Source organism: Dermochelys coriacea, chromosome 1 (assembly GCF_009764565.3).
Source record: "Dermochelys coriacea isolate rDerCor1 chromosome 1, rDerCor1.pri.v4, whole genome shotgun sequence".
NCBI lineage: Eukaryota > Metazoa > Chordata > Testudines > Dermochelyidae > Dermochelys > Dermochelys coriacea.
In genome coordinates, this window is record NC_050068.2 from 189,911,265 (window position 1) to 189,935,350 (window position 24,086).

General features: G+C 39.2%; 1 long non-coding RNA gene across 1 annotated transcript; it reads left to right on the top strand.

Annotated features, from left to right (window-relative positions):
- The first annotated feature begins 6,936 nt into the window (after positions 1–6,936).
- On the top strand, positions 6,937–23,337 carry LOC119850070. The gene is made up of 3 exons (XR_005290681.1): positions 6,937–7,071; positions 13,635–13,727; positions 23,156–23,337. It is a non-coding gene; the product is annotated as an uncharacterized LOC119850070 (long non-coding RNA).
- Positions 23,338–24,086: the final 749 nt, after the last annotated feature.

The following is a 24,086-nucleotide window of genomic DNA, read 5'->3' on the forward strand; positions in this document are numbered from 1 at the left end:
ACCAGAAATCTGTTTCTGAAGTTTGTTCATCGAGTCAGGGGACAGAAACAAACATATGATCTATGTATCCTATCAAAACCAACCAACACATCTTGGATTTGAGTACTCCCAAATTGTTCATGAAAAATCTGCAGACAAAGATTCAATGACTGATGCTCCATAAATAGGTGACAGAGTAAGTAGTATTAGTCACTGAAAGTATTTTGTAAATCTGATCAGAAAAAAATCTCAAAATCTATATTTTTTACCAAAAAAAGATGAACTTTCACATCTAAATAATCCTACAATTCTCTCTCAGTTATTGTATTCAGCTCATCATTTCAAATAAGGAATCAACACACAAAAAATGTGGGAAATTTGAACAGAAAAATGCTATATTAGTTTAGTAAGATATTTGCTTTCAATCATTTATTCAACTCCAATAATTATGCATCCAAGCATAGGGTTATTTTACTACTCCCCATCCTGGGAACTCAAAGCAGTTAGTTTTTCAGGTGTTCGAGAATCTGTATGTACACTATAGATTTTGATATGGACTTGAATCTTTAGTGCCCAAATAACCTTGTAAATCTGGCCTCCAGCATCCAATGTTGAGGAACAAGTTGGTAAAAATCAGAATTCAGATAATTGAAAGATAAAGGCTAAATTAGCATAATAAGGGCTTGTATACATGAACATTTAGTGCTCTTTGATCTACCTCACTTTGAAATGGGACTAGATCAAAGCACATTCAAGGAACTATTAGTGCATGGCAGCAGGGTCCAGATGGACAGTTATTGCCTGGCACATTAGTTTTTGTGCAGTTTCACACCCCAGCTTGCCATGAACTAAGTGTTTGTGTAGACAAGCCCTTAGTTGTGTATTACTGAAGAGCCCATCCACCTATCCCTCTCCCTATCCCCTCAGCTTTTCCCATTCCAACCTATTCTCAGACACTCCAGAGTGGCACTGCTGATCAGTCAGATAAAAGCCACACTGAACAGTTGCCCTCATGGTCCAGTTGGCAAGTACAGCCCTGATACTTTTGCAACCAAAACCAAAACCTTTGACTGGCATAAATCTGTGTTTTAGGAAGATTAAGTTCTCAACTTTGCAGTTCAGATCACCTAAATAGTTCAGAGGATAAGGAAATATCCCTTAAGATATGAGTCAATGAATCATTTGGTAATTGCTCTCCTGGTTCATTGCCTTCTGCACAGTTTATAGTGTAGGAAAAAGGTTTTCCAGGTCTCTTCTGTTCGTATCTTTAGTGTTATGAATGTTCAGTAACTTTTTAGAGAGTCTACAAAGGTGGTTATCGGATGCTTGAAGTGGAGTTCTCTTCTTTTACAACCTGAGTTTGTTTTCAGATCAGAGTCATTCAATTCCCATACAAATTGTATAAAAAAGGAACATTCCAAATTGCTCTCTCCTTGAATTCCTAACTGTGCCATAAAGTGTCCAGAATCCCCATGCAATTTGAGAAATTCAGTTTTATTAAAGTGAATTAGTCTGTAATTTTAAACCAGTCATCTACATACAGCCATAGACCAATACAATGTTCAGTTAACCTTTTATGTGTATTTGCCTTTAATACTTTTCACTGCACCTCCATGTCACGCTGTTTAATCTTTAAGTACATCATTAGTGTTCATTTTGAATTAGATTCCCTTTTCTCCTCTTGTGGAATGCTAATGGAAGAGGCTGGTTAGCACGTAAATTAGTTTTGTACAACGTGGTTATAATGAGATATAGTGTGGCTCATGAGTAGTGTGGGCCAAATCCATTGCCCATTTCCTTTTAATAATATCTGAAACATATGGTCACTCTACAACCACACCCCCCACCATGTGTTATTCCTTTGACACACAGAGGAAAGTTCCTTCAGTCCTTCCACACCCCAGCCTCCTATAGACCATCATGGGAATTTGGGGTATGCAAAGACTGCAGGACTGGAATTAATATTTATGAGAATCTAAAAAGTCAGTTACAATAATTTCAAAGTTGAGCAAAATTTAGAGATGCTAAGAGTGTCCAGGTTTTTAAAACCTTCTTCAAAGTAAGCCATTTATCTAGATCATGTTTCATGATAACAAGTTCTAGGAGGTCAGCTCAAACCTTCCTCTTTTCTTTGCACTTTCCTCAAAATGTTAATTTCTGGTGTGCATGCATTTAATGCATGCATGTGACTGTATTGTGCATTTATAATTTAAGAGCATAAATAGTAAGCTCCTTGGAGAAGGAACTTATTTTTATTATTATGTGTTCGTACAGCACCCAATACAATGGCTAGCTGCTATTGCAATACAAATAATGAGTAATTATATTTGATAACTTAGCCAAGTGATAGAGGATCATGTACTTTTCTCAATGAAAGCATCTCAGATACTAGCAATGGGGAGTGCATACAGATAGATTTTAGTAAATTGTTTGTTGGCGAAAATATTTGTTTCAGGCATAGAGAAAACATGTAATTACATCTTCTGTTTTCACACTGCTCTAATAAAGCAAGACATTAGAAAACATCCTGCAAGCTGATTCAAAAAAATCTCTGTGTAAATTTATATTAAGCTCAAAATTCAGCAGGAATCTGTTCAGCATGGTCCAGAGAAGAATTGAGTTATGGAGTTTATGGCTTGAGGCTATCAACTGAAACTGGGCTTTAATTAAAATGGATTTGATAGAGTGGGAAAATCTTGTACAGTAGACTTTCAGATGACTTTCAAATCAGTTTCAGAAAGTTGATGTGGTTTGTAAGTTTTAATATGAAATAACTGTACTATATAGATATTCTGATTTTTAAAATGATGCTTTAAAAGATAGAAATGAAATCTGAGCTAGACATTAGACATAGCATTTTCCCACCCAAAAAGCTATTAGCACCTCACCTGCACCATGTGGAATTTGCTCATGCTACATATGTGGCTATCAGCTAAAAAGCGTTGGATCTGTGGCTTGTCAAAACATGTGGTTTTGCAGCATTATCAATGGGCGTGTATTGACTAGTTTCAGAACTATAGCCACTGTGAATTCTGTATTGCGTGCATTCAAAGCATGCTTTATAAATGATGCCAAATAATGTAAAATATCTACACATTGGTGGAACTGGTGAGTGCAGTTGTAACTGGAATCTGTTGTAAGTGTTTATGTTTGTATTGGTTTCAGAGTAGCAGCCGTGTTAGTCTGTATTCACAAAAAGAAAAGGAGTACTTGTGGCACCTTAGAGACTAACAAATTTATTAGAGCATAAGCTTTCGTGAGCTACAGCTCACTTCATCGGATGCATCCGATGAAGTGAGCTGTAGCTCACGAAAGCTTATGCTCTAATAAATTTGTTAGTCTCTAAGGTGCCACAAGTACTCCTTTTCTTTTTATGTTTGTATTGCAATAGTGCCTAGTGGTCTGAATGGATAACAGATCCCCATTATGCTAAGCACTGTACAGTCACTCTGTCAGAGACAGATTGCCTCTGAAGAGCTTACAGTCTAAATGAAAAGGGCAGGCAAAGAGGAAGGAAATATTATTATGGGAAATAAAATGCATCAGCCCTTTCTTCCTAAAACTAGATCCAGGTTATTGAGAGTGGATTTGAAGGACTGAAAATCTTTGGCAACATGGTGGAGGGGAAAAAAATCTAAAACTCTCCTACACAAGAACATTTTGTTATTATTGCTCAATAAAACTTTTTTGTATTTTATTGAACTTTCATTGTGTATCAGTTCTCTAGATTTCACTAGTATGTATTTGACAGGAACAGCTCAAATAAGAGAAACTTCAAGATATCAAAAAAAAAAGAAAAGGAGTACTTGTGGCACCTTAGAGACTAACAAATTTATTTGAGCATAAGCTTGATATCAATAGATCAGCCTCACCTTGATATCCATGTTGAGAGACTAGACAATAAAGCCTGTATGTCAAACTCCCAGGCAGTCTGATTGATATATTCAGCCCCCATAACAGATTCAGACTTTGCAAAATGCAAAACTTTTGTTTGAAAAAAAAAGTTTCTAATCCTTATGCTCACAAAAATAATCTTCCTAAGGTGAACAGATGTCATACTAACGTAAGCTCTGTAAAACAACAGTTCAAAGAGAAACTGGCATCTATACTGCTTCTGTGTTTAATATGTAACTTAATGACACTGACAGGCAGATTTTCAAATTATTTTAGGAACACAGTTGTGCACCTAATTTGTTCAAGCAGTTACTTATATTTGTGCACACTTATTGGGAAATTGCATTCCCAAAGGCCAAATGAACAGAGGGCAGAGATATTGTCCATCCTAAAAGTGCCCTGCAATCATCCCCCAAATTGAATGATGTTTAGTGCATCAGTACTTCATTCATTAACAATGTACTTACTACCTACAGGTCAAGCTTTCCCCTCTCTCTTTTTGCTAGTGTCCTGTTGTCACTGATGAGAGACCCACAGTTAGTAAATCATCTCAATTTGATAACTGAATTCTACAGACCATAACTAAAAGTGTAACTTGATCCTCTCTACAGAATGAAGTTTGACGCTGCTACCTAAGGTGAATTAAACATTATTGATTAAAGGGGTAAAATTCCACAGATACATAAGTTTAAAACCTGTCTCCTGTGCGTGCAGTACCCACAGTACTTTCAAAGTCACTATAAGGTTCTAGTCTTTAAGTTTTAAAGAGTGTGAATATCCAATAACAATACTTTGATGTTTTATATTGTCCTCTATCTGAAGATCTCAAAGTGCTTTGCAAAACTTGTTAAATGAAGCCTCAATACCCCAGGGGAGCTTATCTATGTGGAAACTTAGGCACAAAGTAGCTAGGTGACTTGCCCTGTGGTCTATGTCTATTGCAGAGCTGAGAACAGAAGCCACAAATCTTGAATCCTCTTTTGTGATCAAAAAATCTAGGAAAAGAGTATAGAGAATGATTGAATGAACCAAGAAGGAGGCAGGTTTATTGTGGGGGTTTATGGCCATTTAATAAATAAGGCCTTTGGGAGGTTTAATTCTTGCTAGCATTTTTATAGGGCAATTTCTTCAAGTACAAGGGACAATGCAAAGGTTTTAACTGTTCTAATAAAGGACTCCGGTTTGAATTAGCTACCAGGTTCACTTTGGAGGGAAGTGATAATTACAAAACAGAATTACAATTGAGCAAACTATTCTCCCGGCATGGCTGGAGAAGCCAGACCTCCCCTATCTCCCCTCAAGTCACTGGCCGGGGGAACAACATTAAGGCACCAATTCTGCAATGGAATCCTTATCCAGAGCACTAGTTAATTACTTTTATCAGGACGCAATTCAGGATCAAGGCCTAACAAATGAAACTAAACAGAGTATCTACTATCTACCATAAGTATTAAAAGGCACTGACAACTGTTTGTAATTTCTGTTCGGAGTTGCACTAATGCAGCAGTTTGTATCATTTTAACAACAATCTCACTTTCAGCAGTCTTACATGCATGTAACTCCAGCGATTTCAGTAGTTATTCCTTCTTTAGAGTGGTGTCACTTAAAACAGAACAAGATCCTAGGTCTCTCTGAACAACCACATTCATGCACTTTGAGAATTCCAGAGTCAATTAAAGCAAGAGAATTTACTTGACTTTATTGACTTATTTTGCTTAAATTGCATACAAAGTCACTTGATCTACTCACACTGGCTACTAGGATATGTGTAAAATGTGGCTATGGATCTTTCTTAGCTAGTTCAACATTTAGGAGGAAAAAAAGCATTCAATATCCCTCTTGTAGAAAAGTCTTATAGATAATCATTCGCCATTTAATTCAACAGAAAAATGTTAAACTAGCCTATAGGAGAGACATTATTCTTTATACATTTTTGTAAGGAAGTATAAAAGTTATCTGTAGAGATCATTGTAAATTCTATAGATAGAGTTCTACGCAAACTTTCATTGGGCCTATTTAATTCAATGGGTGAAATCCTGGATTCACTGAAGTCAGTGGCAAAAGTTCCATTGACTTAAACTCTATAGGTTTAAACACTACTAAATTGTATCAGATTGTCCCATAAAAATACTATATTATCCTTCTGAGCTTCAATTCTGTAACTGCAGTAGAGATAAGAAATTGTGTGCCTGTCACAGGATCTATGGGTTTTAAGGCACCTCTTTAAAATGTGTAATTGCCATTCCAGAAAAACTCTGCATTTTGATTTTTTCCTGTTAAGTTGTCGAAGAACTTTGTAACTTTTAATTAGATACTATTATTAATCATGGAAATGTTAACACATGAATATCTGAGTCCTCTGTGTTTTTTAGAAGTATACATTTTAATTAGTATTGGCTGTGGAGCACCTCTGTTTGTTTAATTAAAAAAGCAGGATTGCAGCAGTGCTGCTTGTAGTAGAAGAATCAGGTTTTTAATAGGTACTGAAGATGCAAGGCATCTGCACTATCAGCAGCAGGAGGTCTTTTGTACTAGGTACCACAATTTCCAATCACTTAATCACATGCTGAAATAAGCAATGAGACACCTCAGTTCAACCCAATAGTATCATCTAAAGCCAGACTGAAGATTGTTGCTACTAGAATTTCCAGGTTAATGTTCACAGGGGACGTGAAATTGATAGAGTAAAATCAAATCAAAATGTAAAAGCACATGATGATTGAACTAGGAAAGCACTAGGATTACCACTGTTCTGATAATGCTATAGATCAGAGAGATGTCTTCTAATGCTGGGGGAGGGGGCAAATTACCCTCTGCAGGATTAAGTTAGAGCATTTAGTGGAAATTAATATCCCCTGGATATTGTTTTCAGACAGACACTGCAGTTATCAATTTACAAGCTGACACACAAATAAGCGATTTGTCACAAGAAACAGCAGGAAGAAAAACCTCGTGCATGTGTGTGTGAGTGAGGGAAGATTAGAGCCAATTTATACCAGTAAATAAAAGGCTTTCTGGAATAATTCATTACAACAAAGGAGTCACACAGGGAGGAAACATTTTTGAAGACTAGTATAATGCACTAGCAATATGTCAATAGCCCTCCTACAGCACTTACCCCAGTGTAAGCACATGGATGATGGTGTAGAGCTCCCATTGGAGTTCAGCACATGATGAGTTTACAGGATTGAGCCCAAGGTAAGTACAGGTAGCAATCAAAATTGGTCTTGTGTATCTGTGTGGTTTTGTTTCACAGAGGTTCATATGAACAGATAAGTTTCAACCCATGTAATTTCATCTTTCCCCACTACCTCAAGTTACTCTTTGAGTAATGGGTTTGAACAAACCCCAATATAAAATAGAGAAACATTGAAACTAGCTTGTTTCACCAAAACACTGTAAATTTCACATTATATGAATGCCAGATTAGAAACTAATCCAGGTTTATGAAATTTAGTGGTCCCAGTCTGAATTTTGAGTTTGTAACAAAATCCAAAACCAAATGAGTTTTTCCATGATTATTGGATTCTATAACCCACTTTCTGCAGAGCTCTAATGAGGAAACCAATCACCTACAAATCCATACACCAATCTGGATTTCTTTGTGTAATTTCTGTCCAGAAAGGAATGTATTAAACAAGTACAAAGGAATATGCAATCTGATAAACTGAGACTTTGATCTATATGGGCAAAACCTTCAATGGGACTTTTCTTGGATGGAAGTATTGATGGGGCCTATCCAGGTGGATCCAATTGAACCTTAATGCCTGCACTAAACTGTAAATCACTGTACAGTAATAAGCAATGTTTAAATATACAGCTTGCTATTTTATTAATCAGATGACAGTTGATCAGTACTTACCTACCTTTGGGTTGGTAACAGATATTTATGCATGCTCATAAGTAGTGTGACTACTTCTGCACTGGTTCAGTTCACTTGAAACTTAAAGTGTAAAAGAAAACCAACCCTGTTAAAGGGGTGAAGTTACTGAAATATGTTCTTTACTGTTCTTGCCAGATGTCAACCACATCTAGTAGTTCTTGATAAAAATCAATAATTTCCATTAGGTTACCTATTATGAGTAATAAGGTTACTATTTATATGTAATTGCTTCTGTGATTCTTGAATAACAGAGGAGCGAGCTTTGTGCAACCATGTCTTTTAAGGACACATTTGTTTCTGAATGGTTTAGATAGCAATGCTGAAAATCATGAAGACACTAAAAGAGCAACAGACTGAGATGCACGTATTTTACCACAAGTTGCAATACCCTAACTACATGCCTCTTGTGGATTGCTTTACTCTCCTCTGTCCAGTTCAGAATTCAGTTAAAAGGCCTAGTTTTCATCTTCTAATCTACAAAACCCTACATAGGCCAGAGCTAGGCTCTCTCAGGGACCACCATTCTCTCTGAACCCAAACACCACAGCTGTGCTCCGATAAGACAGGGAGGCCGACAGAGCCCAGGTTCTAGGGGCCATGGGCCCAGCATTCTTGGTGATGAACCCACAGCTATGGGCCCTGCTTTCATAGAAGGGAAGGCCTAGTCATAGTCTTGACACCTGTAGGGCAGGTTTAATTACTCACTTTTCCATGCACCAGTTTTACTAATGCACAGAAGGGTAGTCTCTTGATTCTGCTTGGCTTCTCACCCTTCACAAAAGAGACTATGCAGAGGGTAAAGATTAATACTCTACTGCAGACATTCCTTGTACATTAACTTTCATATACAAGTTCTGCAGGTGCTACAGAAATTCCAGTGTCTGTATTATTCAGTATGGGAATATTGCAGGAATAACAAGACTTACCAAAGACTTGCACTTGGTCTTGTATACACACACGATCAGATTCTATCCTAAGTTGCACCCTTTCCAACCCCTATTTTCCCTAGAGTATCCATGAGTGAATGCACCACCCAACATTCAGAACCGCATACGCCATATTGTTGTTGTTGGGTTTTGTACAGACAATCAATGAATGTGCACAAGCCAGGTTTGTGATTGTAAGCTCTTACAGGCAGGGATTGTCTTTTGTTCTGTGTTTGTACAGCACCTAACACAGCAGGTCCTTATCCATGACTAAGGCTCCTCGGCACTATGGGGCACTACCACAATGCAAATGCACGCAGCAACAATACTACCTGTGCATACATATGAACCCATACAAATCATATCTGTCACAGGCACCTCTGAAAATACAAACCACAATGTCCAATCAGGTATCCAGTTGTTCAGAACCCTTGGGTTCCAGAACCATCTGCAGTGTAACACACAATTCCCCTTATTCCCCAGGTTTGCTACTCAATGTTATTGTCAAGACTGGCCAAAACATTACTTTATAGTAAATCTACTGCCATTCTATTGCTTTGTCTCTTTAGTACAGCATAAAGTAGATTTACTTCCAGCGACTAAACTTTACCTAAAGGGAAGAAGAAACACAAAGTAGCAATTCCCCAGTGTTGAAAAAGTTGCAGCAGATTGTTTTAGCAGCATCTTCTAAACAAAGTCTCTGGGCGGGATTCTGATCTCACCCCAGTGAGAATGTAACCCCACACTTAAAGGGAGGTCAGATGTAGGACCTCCATATTTACCATTGTATGTCTTATTCAGTCTATGCATTTGTGATATTCTGAATTGATCATCAGTTAGTTATGACATTCTGTGCTTCTCTGAAAACGTATGCTGAATAAACACTGGAAGGATGACAGCTTAATATCTGAAAGCAGTTAGAAAGAAGGTCAGGCCATATTTTTCATTTCCAAAAGCAATAAACAAAGGGCCATCCTAACTGCTAGTAATCATTTAACTAGATTTCCTTCACATAAGAACCTGGCAGACTTACAGCAGTGGACCCTTTTTCTTCTTGTGGTGTGTGTGTGTGTGGTTTTTTTTAAGCCACACAATAGCACTTGTAAGCTCTGAGCCACAACTTTGAGAAGGAATCGATTTAAAAAAAATAATAAAAAAAATAAAAAAATAGGACACATAGGTAGATTAGGGGGTTTCTGGCTTGCATCTTCCTTACCTCCCCTACAACTATATCCATCCTCTGTGTTTGACAGAATGTCAGACTAAACACTATTGCTATCACACTGTCTCATCACTAGAAAGTCAAGTTTGAATTTAATTCCTAACACTTGCTAAGGGCAGGAGTAAGACTAGTTAACTTTGTGTTGCAGCAGCTATACCATCTTTTCCCTCCTGATTCCCTTTTCAAACCAATTAATGGTTGGTACTGCGAAATATAACCCCAGATTCTTGAGGACAAATTCTGCCATCGGGTTCTCTTGTTCTGCTCACACTGACATCAATTGGAGTGGCAAACTCCAGTCACCTGAACTGTTTCCCCTACTTAGAAGTTAGAGATGGAAAGGACCTTTTATGTCATCTAGTCCATCCTGCATCTCTCTTCCTGCCTGGTGTATGATATTCTGTTCTGTAAAGTTAAATATCTCATCAGTTTTTTTTTAAAAAGGCTCTTATCTGCAATTGTATGAGATACCAATAGGAAATAAATTAATCACCTCTGTACCTACAACTAAACATGAGGTCTCTTTGTTATCAAAATTCAGTAAATATATGGAATATCTTACCATTCCTTTGAAGGTGAAGTAGCATCTTTCTAAACTCTAACTACTACTAGTCCTCCAGCACAGTATAGGGATTTGCATACCATATCAGTTAATGAGAAACAACCATACTATCATTAAATCAATGCACAAATCAGAATTCTTTGGCTAGCAAAAATGGAAAGATTTGTAGGGTCCACAGCATCAGGCATCTTGTCTTCACCTTCAATGATCTATTTGACCAGGACTTCTGTTGCATCCTCCTTGCACCTTCTATTCTGCTAACCATGCTACTGTAATGCCCCATTAATTTGTTTTTCTATCATCTCCCTACCCTTTTCCATGCTGCCCCTATGTGTAGGGTGCCCTTATTAGCACAGCCTGTCAAGTCCTCATTTTCTTCATTCAAATGCTTCCTAAAGGCTAACCTCTTTTGAAGTGCTCACAAGTGAGTCAACAATTGTATAACATGTTGTTTTGTAAGAAACTTCTAGTAATCCTAGCTAGTCATGCCTCTGGGCTTCCCCAGTGCATCTTGTCTACTTACAGAGTCTTCTCTAGCTCTGCAGGGCAGGGATTAGCTTTTATTTTCTTTTGTATTGAGCTGAGCCTGACTATTTTAGTCTTAACAGAAACTAATATTTTGTATAAGTGAAAATTAAGTGTCAAGTCATAGGTCAGCCCGGCATCCTTGGACTCTGACTGGCTGAGAGAATTCCATTTTAGTATAATAATGAAGTTTGTGCACCTAGCTCCTGCTTATCAGTTTTGGATTGGACCATATAATTAATAATTGAATCAGAAAGGTCAATTACCTTTCCTGAGATCACTCTTCATGAACACAAAACAAGATTCATTTGGTTCATCTCCCCCAAGATTCCAGAAGTGCAGCACTTGATTTATTTTATTGTACTTAGAAGGTGACTGCTGTGGGTTACTTGTAGATAAATTATTATTAATGCTAGTTTTCCTCTGGCAGGATAATAGTAAACAGTTAAGGTATAGAGCTATGTGCTGATATTTCTGTGACCAACAGGCATAAGACCTTATCAACAGATCCAAAGTTTTGAAGGCAGTCTAGTGACTTTACCCCTTTACATAGAAATGAATGCTCCAAAATGGCCTCCATGAAGTCTATGATAAATGACTGAGCTCATTCCAGAGGGTGGAAGTCTCCTATCTTGCTCACCCTCTAAGAGCTGAGCAAGGGAGTTGGTGTTAGTGACGGAAGAGCTTCAAAACAGTTGGTCGCCCAAAATTTTGTAATGTTCTACCTGAATCTCTCTGGTCAGAGCAACTCATGCTATGTTAGCTCTTCCTAATTCTACATAAAGCCTTGAAGTACAAATAGAAAGTAGAAGACAGAAGAAAAAGTGTTTAAACTTTTTCTAACTCATCCCCAGTTAGGGTCAATGTCTTAGTTTACAGATCTCATTTCTTTGGCAGCAACAGTTCCACAAGTGAAACCAGCAATGTAACAGCAATACCAGACCACTTGCTTTTTTTCATTTTATTTACATATTTGTAAATATTGCAAAAAACCTTTATTACAGAGATAAAGCAATATTTAAAAATGAAGCAGCTAATCAATCATTGCATTGGGGGGAAAAATACCACATGACCATATACACAATATCTCCAAGACACAGGATATTTATACACACACACCCCTTAGAAAGGTAACAGACTAGTCCTTTTCCCAACTTGCCACACAGAGAACACACTATTTACTTACAGCCACCTATTTTAAACACACAACATTTTAACAAGCAAAATAGTTGCTCCTCAAGGATGACTCAAAGAGCCCAGATTCAGGCATCAGAGACAAAACATTCTCCATAGCTGGATTCAGGATTTTCAGAGTCCTTACCAGATAGTCTGAGAACACCACCTATATTTTGGCTTGGCAGCATTTATTTATTTATTTTGTTAAAATAATTTAGACAGATAATATTGATATTTATTTTAAGCCATTTTTAGCAATTTAAGTTTCACAGTTGCAAAGTTACAGCTTTTAAGCTTTTTTTTTTTTCTTCAATTTTGATCAATTTAAATTTTTCAGTTGCAGGACATTCTTAGAGGGGGCAGACTACTTAATTATAGTAGGCATTGAGATTCAAAAAGTCAAAGCTTCATAACCACACACACACACACACACACACACACACACACACACACACATTATTAAAATCACATGTCAAAATGTACAAAGTAAATCCTTTAATCCAATGCTAATAAGTTTTCAAGTAGCATTTTTCTTAGTTTGCTGATCTGTACATTTCAGTCATCGAGGGATTGATGTCAGTTCATGTGCATATGGTAAAATTGACATTTTCCAATAAAAATCTGATCTTTACAAGCCTATCAAATGCAAGCCCCACAATTTTATTAAACCCTTCCCTCGTAATAACACCTTCCCCTGATTGGCATTCAAAGATAAGGCTGAAGGACCTATCCTTCAGAAAACAAAACAAACAAAACAAAAACAAAAACAAAAAAGGGGGGAAAATAACATGGAACTGCAACAGCAGGAAAGATGCAACCACCTGTAGACACTTCAGCTTAACTTTTTGGGATCCCCAGCTTTGGGTTGCCAAATAGGGCTGATTCAAGTAAAGCTTAGGCCTGACCAGCCTGGAGACGCAATAATTCAACGTGTGCCATGGAAGCTCCGCCAGCAGAATTTCTATGACTCACTAGCTAGAACAGTGGTTCTTAACCTTTACTGCAGCCTGCACCCCTTTGGTTCTCAAAATATGTTCTTGCATCCCTTATCAAAAATCATTGAAGTAGGTCAGTTCTTTAAACCTAGATATATTTTTGTTTGTATATTACAGTAATTGTTAAAAATGTATGATGTTAATAAATACATAGATTTGATTAAACAAAGTAGTTGTACTTGTGTGCCTGTGCTTAATTTGTGTTTTCAATGATTTACCTTCTAAAAAAATCTGGCATGTCTCACACCCCCAGGGGGTGTGTGTACCCCAAGTTAAGAACCACTGAGCTAGAATCTACTTCCCTAGCTGCCTTGGAGAGGGTAGAGGGCATATCACTGCCTGTTATGGTCTGGAGAGGAATGCCTTCTCTGAGTACCTGCACCTGCTTGTGTCCATGAGGATGAATGCTAATTAGTTACAATGCTAATGTTTCATTACATCACTGTGAAATAGAAATATCATTATATTATAGGTGCAGGACCCAAGGAGGAGGGCAAATCTGGATCTGTGCTTCCCTTATATCCCCTCTCTCCAATCCTGAGGAAGGGACCAGTCCCTTGAACAAGTAAGAGTGGCAGGGCTGTTTTAACTTGCACCCAGCTGTAATGATCTCCAAGGGACAATTTTTCTGTGGCCATACCCCTTATACTTTGTTGGGTTAAAAGAGAACAGCATGCTATTCCCTATGTGGCACTTGTGTCACCAGGCAAAACACTTCTGTCTGGAGAATCCCCAGGTAGCCAGCCTAGTGGCTGCTTTATCCAGCCCAAAGCAACTGTGGCAGGGCCAGTTTTTGGATCAGATCATTTAAAAAATAATTTGCCTAAGACCCGTGAGTCAATGGCAGGGGTGAAAAGTTCCAGGAGTTCTTGATTCACTGTGCCTTGTTCTCAGTACTCAGCCACGCTCCCTCTGGCTCAAAGTGCTCATTAGTGACAGCTCAATCCTGGGATTCTTGTTTTCTTTTCAGTTTATGGGGCCCCCCCCCCAGCTACAGTATGTTTCCCAGATATTTATCATCTTTTTCACCATACAATTTTCTTCCTTCAGTACTGTAACTGCAATTATGGCTTTATTTTTTTTCTACCAGACAGTTCAACTCTTGAAAGTACCTTAGGTATTTTTCTATAGTAGGTTGTCAGAAAGTCCTTTGATCAGGGATTAATAATTGTGACATCAAGTTGACTGTAATACAGTCCTTTTCCAGGATTGTCATGTTTATTGCCTTGAGTAAGTTGCATCAAATTGAAAGTCCAAAAAAATTATATGCCAAATGTTCCTGTGGGTGCAAGCTGTCACTCGCCCATTTCCACCCTGCTGACATGCAATTAAAATAGCATCATATAAATAGATGGGGAAAGCTTGAGATTGTTGTAACTCCTCTTAGAAGAGCAACTTGGACAATACATTAAAGTTTATTTTAAGACCAAAATGCAGGAAAACATAGGCCTAAATTTTAAAGAGTGGGTACCTAATGCTAGACTCCTGAATCCATCTAAAAAACGGCTAGAGTTACCCAGCAATAGCTACTCATATAGTGTCTACTTCTGGGTGCCCAGCATTTTTTTTTTTAACGGAAAAAACCACACAGGTTTGCCTTACCATGAGGGGGCCGGGGGGGTCAGTGCTAATAAGACCAGTTCAATTTAAGTGGAAGTGGGTTATTCTCAACAGTAGAATACCAAGGGAGGAAAAGTGAGAATAGGCCACTTCCACTCAAATTGAATAGTCTCATTAGTACTGACCCCCCCACACACACACACTTGGTAAGGCAACTCCCAGCTTTTCATGTACTGTGTATTTATACCTGCCTATTTTATTTTCCACTCCATGCATCTGATGAAGTGGGTTTTGGCCCATGAAAGCTTATGCCCAAATAAATTTGTTAGTCTCTAAGGTACCACAAGTGATGTTTAAAGTAACTACTACAGCTGGTTGGACATTTTTCAAAATGGGTCTTCATGTCAAAAATTTCAGTAAAGCTTTTTCATTTTTCAAAATTTCAAAACAAAATGGTGGTGATGGGAGACATTGTTCTGCATTTTCAATTTTTTTCCATTTTAAAATTGTGTGAAGATGCCTCCACACTTCTATTTTTTTTTATCTACAGAAGAGCATGGAAAAAATTTATGTAAAAGATAAAATGAAAGGTTAGTAACCAGTTTTCAAGGTAGTAAAACTTCCTACTTTTATCAGATGGAAAACTATCTGGAAGAGTCTGAGAATGCAAGGAGAAGGTAGGTTTTTCCACGCCTCTGTACTTTTTTCAAGTTTTCCCACAGGAAAACTTATTTCCCAGCAAGAAACTTCCCATTTTCTGGTCAGCCCTAATAAACACATACCTTGTTGCTCAAAGATGCCACAGCTCTCACAATTCATTTATTTTATTCAAAGAACAGGGGTTAAGCACTTAAATTCTTTTTAAAAATCTGGCCCCAAGATTTCTGGAGCAGGTACTGTCTTTTTGTTGTGTGTTTTATATAGTGATTAGCACAATAGGGTCCTGGTCCATGCCTGGGCACTATCAACAATACAAATAACCACCCAACCCCACTACGTCTCGGCGAGAGAGTAGGTAACTTCATAGCCAATCAATCATTACCTTGTGGAGACTGCCTTCAGGAATAGTGTTGGGTTTAATATTTTCACACATGTCTACTAGACAGTGGATGGAGGCCACAAACTCATCTCGTATCAGCAAACAACCATCAACTGGGGCTATTTCTGAAAGCCAGCAAACTAGGTGTTTCTCTCTATTTATGCTAATCCTCTGAGCCATTCAGTTGCCCCTCTATCCATAGACAAGTTTCAAGACATAGGAACTCTTACAAAAACATGATTATGTTAAAACCAACAATTTCACAATGGTTCTTGGAACTATTTTATATACATGTAACCTTTCCTCTCTGTTGAACACCATTTTGTTAAGGGCTGTACAAATACCTAGAAAGTATCCACATTTAAATTGCTTTGATAAAGTTAGTAAACTAATTCTTGTTAATGTGTTTTGTTAAATAAAGTAGCTGCTGATTTTTGGATTTTCTTTGCAGCTGGGTAGCATGTGCTTCCAACAGAGGAGAAATACTGTATGATACTTATAAATCATTTTATAATACATAAATGGCAAATTCTAGCTCTACAAAACTTTAAGATCTCCACCTGTTCATACTAAAAGTAAACACTAAACCTTCCCAGCTGCTCTCAAAGACCTTGTTAAGAGTGATTCTCCCCCCCACACACACACACGCCTCATACATGCACACACCACTATAGCTAGGAACTGGGTTAAGCCAGTGTTCAAGTTATCTTCCTAAATTCTAGATCACTGCAATGAGTTTAAACAAAATACAGTTATTTAATTGCCTGGCAGCAGGGAAGTAAATCAGGTCAGAATGACTGATAAGGGAGGGGTGGAATGCATGTGTGATGTTTAGCAAGAGAGATCTGTGAGCAAGCATACCCTAAGCTAGTAGGCAGAGACGCATGTTTACAGTTCCAGCTTTCTGCATGTCCAGCTGCAGTTTTTGCCCCAACTTCCCATCATCCACACACATAGCCCTTAAGGGAACATCTGGATCTCATGGAGCCTGATAAAACAAAGCATCCAATGGACAGTGGTGGAGTGCAGAAAGCAGATAAAACATCTGAAGATCCTGTACCACAAGGCCAATTGGTAATGCACCCAGCACGTGGCCCTGCTACAAGGAACTTGACAGGATATGTGGCAATGACCCCAGCCTGGAGCCCACCATCTCACATGACATCCTCCTGCAACTAGGGAGTCTCCATTGTGAGGATCTCCTTATGAGGCCAAAGGAAGGAGAGGCAGACACAGCAGCAGATGCGACCACAGCTATCTTGCAGTCCCAGAAGCACATCATGGAGTTTGAAACTCTGAATCAGCCCACCTATCAGGATGGGGTTGCAGATGTGCTGAGCCCATTTTCTGACTACCTCGTGGGAGATGAACCTGGGAACCAGCCTGCAGGGAGAGTAGGACCAGGACACCAATTTTCAGCCCCAAAAGAGTCCACCATCATGCTTATTATTACCACCATGTGGTTCCTCTTTGAGTGGGATTTCTGGGGTAACACCAATAAAGGTATTGTTTTATGCTAGGGAGTGTTCTAATTCTGGCTTAAGTGCAATACACAGGAGAAATTCTCTTTAGGAAACATACCCCCATCCAAGCTTGGTGCCAAGCAGAGAAAGAAAAAAGTGTATAAAATGTTGACTCCACCCTGTCTTTTTCCAAACTTTTTCAGTTATGGCTTTTAATGGTTTTAAAAGCTGGCAGGTATGGAATACATATGTTTGCAAGTACTATCTTTTGATAAATTGGTAACACTTTTTTGTATAATGCAATAGCTGTATACTTTGGCTAGTAAATTATTGTCCCATCTAGTAGTGATTGTACACCCATTTCTATCCTGGTTTCTCTCTAACTCCATGAAAAGCAATTTTAGATGACTAGTCATGCAGCAAGCATTCTTGTGCTCCCTGTCTCTTACTATTGCAGGGCTGGGGGCACGTGGGGAAAGGAGAGGTGGGAATCCACTCTGCCAATTGCAGAAGTCTGTATCCTAATTCAAATTTCTTTTCAATCCTGGAAGTTGATTTTTGAAAATATCTCATGGAGCTGGAATTCCAGATGTGTGGTGGGTTTTGTTTTTTCCTTTTCCCCTTTCAGATTTCTGGGTAGAGAGAACTTTCTGGGACCCCTTGTGCTAGCTTTCTAATCCACTCTTCTCATTGGTATGCTGTACAGTCACTAATTCCCTGAATATCAGTTTTGCATCTGTTGATGGGATTCCACCACTGGCCTGGAAAATTACTCTTCCCTCCCTTGCCCATTCTAGTATTTCTAAAAATATTTAATGGCTAAGAGGGCTTCTCTTGGCTAAGAAGTCAGAGCCAATATTAGTAAATGGCCCTTAGCTATTGTTTTAGCCCACCCTACCTCAGTCAGCTCCTGCTTTAAAAAAATAAATAAATAAAAATCAGCATTACTATCATGTGTCTACACTTATAGAAGATAATGCCTCTCCAAGAGAATTAAAAAAGGAATAGATAAAGATGTTGCAAACCATGGCCTTATATACGCACAGAAAGCAAAGTGAGGGAGGGATACTCTTATTCCCCATGGCAATACAGTTAACATGCTATCTGTTTCATACCATTGGCAGCCCCTTTGATAGGCCAAGCCACACACTAGGGCTCTAGGTGCTGGAACAGGTTAGCAGCAGGTCAGAAGAAAGAGACATGGAGGATCTTTTCAGGCTTGTGGCAAGAAGGCGCCAAGAGCACCTTGACTTCAAGAGAGCCAAGGAGGAAAGGGACACACTGAATGAGTAAAGACTGCTCAAGAAGTTCCTGGATAAAGAGCAAAAAAATGAGCACAGGACCCATTGATCATGCAGCGGCTGATGAATGTGGGGCAACAGGATGGTTCAGCTAGTGCTCTCTTAGTGCCACTACCTTCTTAATCTCAGAAAGTGCTCCCAAAATGCCATCCAGCATCTTGAGGAATATCTGCTCTACTGCAGAAACAATTCACCCACAAGCAGAGCCAGCTGATGGAACAGCTCTACAGCTCAACCCTTGGTGGTTGAACAGACAGAAATGAGGAGCATGCACAGCCAGCAGTGCCTCAGGGAAAAAATGGCATTTACAGGTGGTGGGCAGATCCCTCATGCAGGGACCTGAGAACAGTCGGATTCTCCCACAATACACCACAGACCAATTCCTAGAGCAACTCCAGGTGATGAGGATGCTCAGGTCTATGGGACATGCACCCATAAATCAAAATGTGACGTGTGCAGCTACAAAGCCAGCATGGACAGTGCTACACAGGGTATGGCCCATGTGCAGCTTGGCAGTGTTGACTTTGGTGGTGGGTTTACCAATGCACAGATATGTGCATGAGAGCAAAGATGCAGGTTACACCAAATGTAGACATACCCTATGTGTAAATTGCTGAGGAAGTGGATTCTGAAACATGGCATTCTAAGGGCTCAATTATGCCCTTTAAGACAGCCTTTCATTGGGGATAATGCAGAGCAAGCCTCCCCAAGACGTGCAAGCACTATTATACACTGCAATCAGGAAGTGAGATTGTAGACATACAGAATACATCTACACTGCAATTAAAAACCCTTGGCTGGACCATGTCAACTGACTGGGGTTCACAGGGCTCAGGTTAAGAGGCTGTTTAATTGTGGTGTAGATGTTTGGGTGTAAGCTGGAGCCCTGTGAGGTGGGAGGGTCCCAGAGGCTAGGCTGCAGCCTGAACATCTACGCCACAATTAAACAGCCTCTTAGTCCCTGTCCCCTGTGGGGCTTGTACTAATTGCAGTGTAGATGTACCTGAGTTGCTTTGATCTAATTTGATCAAAGCTAGCTTGAGTAACAATAGCAGAGTAGCAGTGGCACTAGGTATGTAATCGAGCGAGCATGTAATGCCATCCATGCTGCTGCAGATATATGGCTATTGTTACGGGAGCTAACTTTGAGCTAGCAAGAGCAAAGCTAACTTAGAGGCTGTAAAAAGAAAAGGAGTACTTGTGGCACCTTAGAGACTAACAAATTTATTAGAGCATAAGCTTTCGTGAGCTACAGCTCACTTCATCGGATGCATTTAGAGGATGTGATGGCAGCAGGGGTACACATACCCAATTGCAGTGTAACTATTCTCCCAGAACAATGTAGCATCCTCTTCTCTGCACTCTGCCATTTCCACTGGCCAGAACGCAAAGGCGTTGCTCCACCTCCTCTCAGCCAAGCCCCTTTGAGGTGATTTGCATCCATAGGGATGTTAGAGGAGAGCAGTGCCTGCATTCAGGATAGCACAGGAACTGCAATTGTATGCACGGAGCACTGAGAGGTGTGGGGAAGCAAGAGGACTTTATACTCCTTTTTGCCCAGGTCTGACTTGAAGCCTTTAAACAAGAAAGGAGATATTCCTGGCACTTACAGAAACCTCTATAGCCTTCAATAAAGAATCCTACGTGTTTTTATTTACTATGGCTAAAAGGGGATATCCTACCCAAAGAACGTCAGTGCTTACCAGGTAAGCATGAGCTAGAGTTGGAATGAGACTCCAAATCTTTATATATTACCCTAGTTACAAAGATTAGGAAGAAAAGGTTTCCTCTACCCCACGTCGCATACAATGAAGTGATGAAGAAATATAGTGGCTCCACAGAAAATGTGGTTTTTTTGGGAGTCTGATTTTAGTATAATTGAACTGTTCTTTGAACATTACATTGATTTAATTAATTATAGGAAGCCTTTGTGCTAGTGTAAATTGAATATATATATATATATATATATTTGTTTTGATATTTAGCTGTATGGACTGTGCCCATCCAGGGCCTTTAAGTGCATGCACAAAGGCAAAAACAGTGTTTATCCAGATCACACACAGATCATTGTCATTTTAGTAAATCTTCTTGTTTACACAGAATATATCCTGTTATTCCAGCTTGGGGAGCGGGGGGGAAGAATCTGAGTAAAAACATGTCTTATAGAAGCCAGCTGAAAAAAAGTTAAGTATGTTTTCTTGTGTGTGTGTGAGTGAGAGACACATTTCCTTTCCAAAAAGGATATTTTTCTCCCCTCCCTTCCCACAACTCTTTCATTTTTTTCCTTTTTTGCATTGAAAGTGGCAAACCCAAAACCTGAAAAACAAATAATTTAAAACTATCTATTTATTGTTATGATGGAGGGCATTGGTAGGCCCCAGCAAGTGCATCTGGTCTATGGGCAACCATAACCCTCGCTGAAGCTAATGGATCTGCTAGTCAGCCTTCATTTCTGGCTAAATGGAAGAAGCAGTAAAACTCCTTTTTGTAGGAAGACAGATAGAGACAACAGAAGCCATAACACAAAGTACTAGCCACATGGAAGGCCAGAGCAAGAACTAATTCCTAGAGTCCAAGGCCAGAAGGGACCATTGTGATCATCTAGTCTGACCTCCTGTACAACAGGTCAGGGAACTGCCCCAAAATATTTCCTAGAGCAAATATCCAGTCTTGATTTTAAAAAATTGTCCTACCATAGAACCTTGGTGAACCTACCATAACCCTTGGTGAATTGTTCCAATGGTTAATTATTCATTAAAAATGTACACCTTACTTCCAATCTGAATTTGTATAGGTTCAACTTCAGCCATTAGATCATGTTATACTTTTCTCTGCTAGACTGAAGAGACCATTACTAAATACTTGTTCTCCATGTAGGTACTTATAGACTAAGGGTATGTCTTCACCAGCAATGTTAAAGTGCTGCCGTGGCAGTGCTTTAACGTGGCTGTGTATTTGCGGCACCAACGCTGGGAGAGAGCTCTCCCAAAGCGGTGGGGGAAAAAAACCAAAAAACACCACCCACCGCAGCGCTGGTGCACTGTCTACACTGCCGCTTTACAACGCTGAAACTTGCAGCACTCGGGGGGTGTTTTTTCAGACCCCTGAGCAAGAAAGTTGCAGCGCTGTAAAGTGGCAGTGTAGACGAGGCCTAAGTAAGTTACCCCTTAATCTTTTCTTTGTTATGCTAAATAGATTCAGTAATAAGTTTCCCTGGGAACTGATGGCAAACAGAGGGGCTGGGGCATTGACCGGATTGCAGCGGTGTGTGTCTGTGTACGTGAGAAACAGAAAAGCAGCCAGAGAAGCCAGGACAAGGCCAGAGAAGCACAGGTAGCATGGCCCTGAGAGGAAGCCAAGAGAGCTGGTTTTGGGCAGAATGGTGGCTGAAGAGTCAGGCTTGGAACTTCAAGCCAAGAAACTGTCCCCTGTTTGTTTCTACTGTGTTCAGGGAAAACAGGCCTGCCTGTGTGTTCATTTTTGTAAATGAATGGGAGTGCATCACAGAAATAACTTATTTGTATCATCAATTTTTCCTCCTAAAAGCAGCATTACAGCAAGGCTCTGAACACAGGCCAAAAGGGGCAACATAATCATTGAAAATATTTTTAAATCCTCAATTTTTAATGCTTTTCATAGTTTTGAATAATAAATTTCTCCTGCTCTAGGCTCTTTCAGAATAAACAGGAGTAACCTGTGTCAGAGCTGACATACTCAAATGAAACTGTCCAAACCCTCCAGTCTCCTGATGGTCTGATCTAAGGATTGTCAGCAGAATTGCCCAAGTTGATCTCAGCTATCAGAGGGTGCATAGAGAGTCAGACTCTCAGGTATCCGGGACCTAAACCCTACAGGGATTATAGATCAAAGTCAACTGAAGTTCTTTCTAAAAGCAAACTGGAAGCCAGTGCAGTATGTAGCAAACAGAAGAACTATGTTCTACATTCATATTAGTCAGTGAAGTTAGGACAATAGTGCAGAACACTGTCCATTTAATAGTAATTTGAATATTGATACAGTGACAATTCTCAAGCTCCCTTTGAAAATTGAGTTTTACTGGCACACGTCTGTGAAAAGTGTTTCCAAGTCACATGTATAAGCACCTGTGTCAGTAGGGCTTCCATGGTCATTTTTATCAGGGAACAGAAAAAATTACTTATACCACCAACCTCAGTTTACCAATGCAGCAATTATCAATCACCAAGAACTATCAGTGATCAATACAGCATGTGAAAAAAACCTCACTTCATGAATAGATACATATAGCAAGAGTTAATATCTATCTAAGTCAATTACCATCTGCCAGAGAATAGTCTGTGAGCACAGAGGCTAAATTTGTCAAATGATTTGTTAGAATTTATCAGCTCAGCTCTGCAAGTCGGTAGCAGGAAGAAAGAAGACTATGGTGGCTGAGGCACTGGACTGGAATTTAGAAGGTCTGTAGCAGAAGCACTTACATCCCCAATGTAACAGTAAGCAAATCTTGTGTCTAGGCTTCAGTTCCCCCATCTGTAAAATGGGACCCCCCCAAGGTTGTTACATGGATAAACTCATTTATAGTTTGCCCCATACACAAGTGGCGGGAAGCATGATGAAGAAACCTGTGTGTGACTAATACATCTTTTCTAAGGTGGCTGAAGTTTGAGTGTCATACCACAGCACCCCAGTGTGGAGGTCAAGTACGAAGTGATTAGTAAGGTCCATATCAGAGGAAAGGAAACAAATAGAGGACACCTGACACTCCAGGAGCTGCTGCTTCAGAGTGAACAGATACAAGCTCATAACAGAGTGGTAACATCATAACACCAGAGATTTCTGTCTACCAGCTTGTCTAGGTTGAGTTTCATCCAGCTCCTCTCACCCCTGTGGTTATCAGCTCATCCCCAAGCATGAGGTATTTTTTTTAATATTTATTTTATCTTGCATAATTACAAATGGTGTCAATCATCATATTATCAAGTCCTTTTTAAAAATGCAACAACATTATCTCTCTCTCTGGCCTTCAGTAGTGAATTCTACAGAGTGAAAGCATGCTGGAATAAAATTCTCCTTCTTTGGTTCTAAATTTAGTTAACATCCCTATATTACAAAATTCATATTTCAGGTATGGTTATTTATAGATATGCAAGAAGGGCAACTAGTTTTTAAAAAAAAATCTAAGTCACTAAATCACTTCAAATAAAAATTTCAAGTTACCGGCATGAAGAAGATGGATAATATGCATCAAACAGAAAACATCAAGTGAGCGTGCACGGCTTTGTTAACTAATGAGCCATTGTTTTGTCTCATTTTGCCATCTAAAAATCAGATAACTAAGAAACTGACAAGGCCAAGCATACTGTTTTTATCTCAATCAGTTTGGGCCAAATTTTAAAACACTGATGCCAAAGTCTTTTATACCCACAGAATCCACATTTCCATAAACAAAATGGGTAACTGGGAAAATTGGTGTTTGCATATGCAAATGTACAACTTCAGCTCTCATATTTGAAAACATTTTGCCCCTTATGCTTTTATGAGAAGCAACATTCCTAGATCTTCTATACCTTTACTTTGTACAT